This window comes from Schistocerca piceifrons, chromosome 9 (genome assembly GCF_021461385.2).
Source record: "Schistocerca piceifrons isolate TAMUIC-IGC-003096 chromosome 9, iqSchPice1.1, whole genome shotgun sequence".
In the NCBI taxonomy this organism is placed as follows: domain Eukaryota; kingdom Metazoa; phylum Arthropoda; class Insecta; order Orthoptera; family Acrididae; genus Schistocerca; species Schistocerca piceifrons.
The window spans coordinates 22,032,062-22,036,926 of NC_060146.1; the positions used below are offsets into that span (position 1 = coordinate 22,032,062).

Below are 4,865 nucleotides of genomic sequence, written 5' to 3' on the forward strand. Positions count from 1 at the left end.
TGAAAAACTTAGAAACGCTTCCACTTGTTCAAGGACTGGAAATAGACATTCTCTCACTGTTCCAGTATATTTTGAATTTGAAGTTTTCTGTACCCACGCCTTAATGGCTGATAAAATACGGTGTAGCCAAAGCTGAACAAGACACTTTCCTCATAGCCGTCGCTAAACGGAATACATACAACTTCCAGAGATGGCTGGATGCAGAAACATTTCAAATAAAGTAAATGCATTGTGATACAGAAGTTAGTGTACATCGTTCACGTGGTAATATGGACACCAACATTATTAGAAGCAAAATATGAAAAAAAAATCTACATGTTTGAAAACACCGTTCCACGTTTTGTTGGCAATTGCAAAAGTCATTTGTCCTGAACTCCGACCGATTAGTTTATCATATTTTAAGTGAACGTACTTAACAAAATAACTTATAGCTTAATATGTAATAATTGGTAATGTAATTTAGAAATTGTTTAGACAGTAGTGACGTCCTAAACGTTCATCGTAGTGCTGAAATGAAGAGTGCACCAATATTTCATAGTAGCACTGTAATCACCATACAAACCTGCCCCGTATCATTTCAGCATTGCTGTCTTCATTCAACTATACCATCTTGACGTCCGTTTATTTTAAACGTCAAGAACGTCTCACAAACACAACGGACACCAAGAGATGTATTCGTTTCGTAGAGTAAAACGAGTAGTGGGCAAATTACCAAATAAAAAAAAATTATGCCTCCTGTGAGGTTTGAACTCACGACCCCTGGTTTACGAGACCAGTGCTCTACCACTGAGCTAAGGAGGCGACCGAATAGAGTAGGAGTATGTTAAGTTTAATAAGAAAAGCATTTGTTACGTTATTCTTTAGGAAGTTTTTTAACTGTCCCCGTTTCGGATATAATTTTGACAACAGACGTGCGGCACACACAATATTGGTGAAGCTTCGGCTTAGTTTTAGTTCCCGCCGGCGGCACAGATGTCGCGACAGTGCGTGGGCGCGGTTGTGCCGGTCATAACGGAACAAACCGAACACGTATCTGTTTTCATATCGTTCGTAAATGTTGTAGTGTATTCAAATGTGTATGATTTACCATATAAGGGTTTAATTAAAAAACTATTAATCTGAATAAGTGTTTCTTATTCGAACTTCATACGGTGACTAAGTGCTCTGAACACAATTCACAATTTGAAACTTACACATAATAAAATTTCTTCAGACGTGTTCATATTGGGCATTTCTAGTCATGCTTACCTTGCCCTAAACATTAAGCACATAGATTAACGCAGTGCTATACTGGTAAATGCATTATCAGATTGATGTGTCGAGCAGTAGAAAGATAGAAGCACAAGAGCAAATATCCATTTTCATTCAGCGAATTAGACGCCTGAAGTCACCGATTGATGGGCGGAAAATTAGCAAAAACTAATATACAAATTCGTAGGCAGTTTTACGTTGGACGATTGAGAACTTAAGTTAAACATGTTTCACTCAGGCACCTTTATGTCTCATTCAGCTGACGAGCAGGTAAACGTTGTTGCCTTTTCATAGAACCAAATTTTACTTTCTTATGGAACCGTATTCTCGACAAATAGATAGAGAACTGATAAAAACTTTTAATAGGAGTGATAAAAGTTATGAGAGAAGCTTATGGAATTAGGTAGAGCACGACCTGTAGGAGTTTTTTCAAGCCCGAGGAATGTGTTCCTGTATGGCTGTACACGCAATTCTGCTGGTAGTGTTTTAGTGGTAAACAAGATTTTTTGTCCAAATGACTTGCCCAAGTCACGCGGCACAAGAAATGAACAAAGTTGATCGGTGAGATTTGGCTGTGGAGGCAGTGTCTTGCGTCCCTTGCACAATATGAATATTAAACAGCGGCAAAAATGGCACTTGTTGCTATAGATATAGTCTTCAGTTCCAGAAGGTGACCGGAAAGTATGAGTCGAAATACAAGCATAAAAATTTATATACTTCTGACTTTATTGCCGAATTGCCATCGGCTTCTTAGTGCGTTGGGAAAACATTAAAGTTCTCATAAATGTTCTGAGTTCCCACAAAAGTATTATGGGTAGTCATTAACTCCAGCACATATACTTCTAGCAAACGGCATCTCTTTTTCCGACTATTATACGACAAACTTTTCAGTAACTTACAGCTCACCTGAAACCAAACTGTTCATTGCCCAGTAAATCTTCAATTTTTCTTTCTGTTCATTTATGTATCATTCTGGTCAGTAGTTAGAAAGCGTGCTTTGTGAGATTATTAGTCCAGTAGTTTTCACATTTATCGACACCTATCTTCGCAGATAGTGTGATGATATTGATCTTCTGGAAATCTGTTAGTAATTCACCCTTTTCATAATACACTTCTGATACCATCGGAAACAACCTTCTAGTTCCTAAACATTCAACATATTTCATTAACTCTGATGATATAACATTGATTGAATTGTTTGATTTCAGATCACCCAACGCTATCTCAGAGTCTGAACGCAAATGGATTGTCACTAAATTTTGAGAAAACACAATATATACAGTTCCGTGTTGCAAATGACGTTGATAAATATAGAATTTGAACAGAAGTCTGTTGCTAAGGCAGAATATTCAAAATTTTTGGGTGTGTGCATTGATGAGAAATTGAATTGGAAGAAACAACACTGATCATCTGCTGAAACGTTTGAGTTCAGCTATTTGTGCTGTAAGGGTTACAGCAAATTATGGTGATAAACAAATCAGTAAATTAGCCTACTATGCCTACTTTCATTCACTGCTTTCATATGGCATCATACTTTGGGGTAATTCATCATTAAGAGAAATAGTATTCATTGTACGAAAACATGTAATCGGAATACTAGCTGGAGCCCACCCAAGATCACCATATATTTAGGGAACTAGGGATATTCACAATACCTTCACAACACATATATTCGCTTATGAAATTTGTTATTTATAACCCATCCCAATTCAAAAATAATAGCAAAGTGTGTAGCTACAACGCTAGAAGAATGGATGATCTTCACTATTCTGGTTTAAATATGACTTTGGCTCTGAAAGGAGTGAATTATGCTGTTAAAGAAGTCTTTGGTAATTTACCAAATAGCATTAAAAATCTGACAGGTAGCCAACCAACATTTAATAACTAACTAAAAGAATTTGTGAACGATAACTCATTCCACTCTGTAGAAGAGTTTAGCTATAAAGTATTAATTGCAAAAATAGTTAAACTGACACATTTACACGCCATGTAAAACGTATTCATGATCTATGGAAGAAGTATTGATGTAATGTAATCATCGGAACATCCATTTCTTCCACATTAGCCTTCTCAGAAGGATCACACTGTTTCTTTCCCCCATATAGGCTTTTGATATACTGCTGCCATCTGTGTGCCATATCTTCCGCATTTGATAGAGGTTTTTCCATCTTGTAGATCAGCACCGTTACATTTTACTTCTTCACATTCTTCACGCACATAATCCCAATTTTTCCTACAACCATGTCTCTCTCCATATCCTTACATGTTATTCTGAGTCAGCCTGTTTCTACATTTCCTATCAGTTTCATTCATAAACAACCTATACCGTACTTTCCTACTGTACCCTTACGATTTTGTAATTTCTTCTACCAAGTCTCAGATTCAGCATTTCCTGAATCATCCACAGTTTCCTAGCCTCTGCTTTTGCTGTATCTACAGTCTCCTGTCCTACACTAATGAGTGGCTTCTTTAATATACAGGGTGAGACACTAACTATTGCCACGTAGAATAACTCCGAAAGTATGATAATAGCTGAAAAGTTTGTGGGACAAATGCTGCATGGGACAACGGGGGCCGTAATATGACGTTGGTTTTTTGTTGATAGGTGGGGTCGCGTCAGAGATATGTAGGTCGACTTTTTTTTTTTATGGGATGCTGTAGTTCGGTACTCAATTTCTGATAGCGGCTATCGAGACGAATCCAATGATTTGTAACAGTAATGTCTTTGAAGGTCAACGAAGGTAAGAAAGGTGGCTTGAACCTCCGTTTACAGAAGGTGTTCGAAGTGATGACCACTGGTATCAATGCAGTGCTACAATCTTCTTATTTGGATTGCGTGGTATTCCTTATCACTTCGGCACTTATCGAAGCACATGCTCTGACAATTCTCTCTCGTATATCGTGCAAATAGTAAATATTCGCCGAATACGGCGTATCCATCTAACGTGCCATTGATATGTAAACACTATTCGACGGTTTCGGAATATAACACTAATAGGAACGGTAAGAATAGTATCGTCGAATCAAGCTAATGTGAATGATGTATTCCTTCTCATTTACGGAGAATGCCAACGAAATTCAGTGAGAGCTAGAGACTTGTACGCCGAAAGGTATCCTCAACATACTCACCCTACGTCGTACATTTAATTACGTACATAATAAATTGAGAACAACTGGATGTTTAACGCATCAGAAACATATCCTGTAACGGAAAGTTACTAACGAGGAAACGGAAATTGGTACTCTTGCCACTGTCGCTCGAGATCCTAGTGTTAGTTCGCTTCAAATCGCAAGGGAATCTGGCATGAGCCATTATAGCGTTGTTCGTGTCCTGCACCCTCATAAATATCATCCTTACCATATCAGTCTCAAACCAAGAATTAACTGGTAAGGATGGTATGCATCGCATTGAATTCTGCCGATGGGCTCAACTTCAGATTCAGAGGGATGACACATTTATTAATTTGATTTCATTTACTAACGAGGCTGCATTCATGAACCACGTAAATATTAATTTGCATAACATGCATTATTGGGCAACTGAAAATACATATTGGCTGCAGCAAGTTGCACAGCAAAACCTGTGGTTGGTGAATGTATGGAGTGGGATTATG

At 37.8% G+C, this 4,865-nt stretch overlaps 1 non-coding gene across 1 annotated transcript; it reads right to left on the bottom strand.

Annotated features, from left to right (window-relative positions):
• Positions 1-729: 729 nt before the first annotated feature.
• Trnat-cgu lies at positions 730-801 on the bottom strand. Its single transcript has one exon. It is a non-coding gene; the product is annotated as a tRNA-Thr (tRNA).
• Between the last annotated feature and the right edge of the window lie 4,064 nt (positions 802-4,865).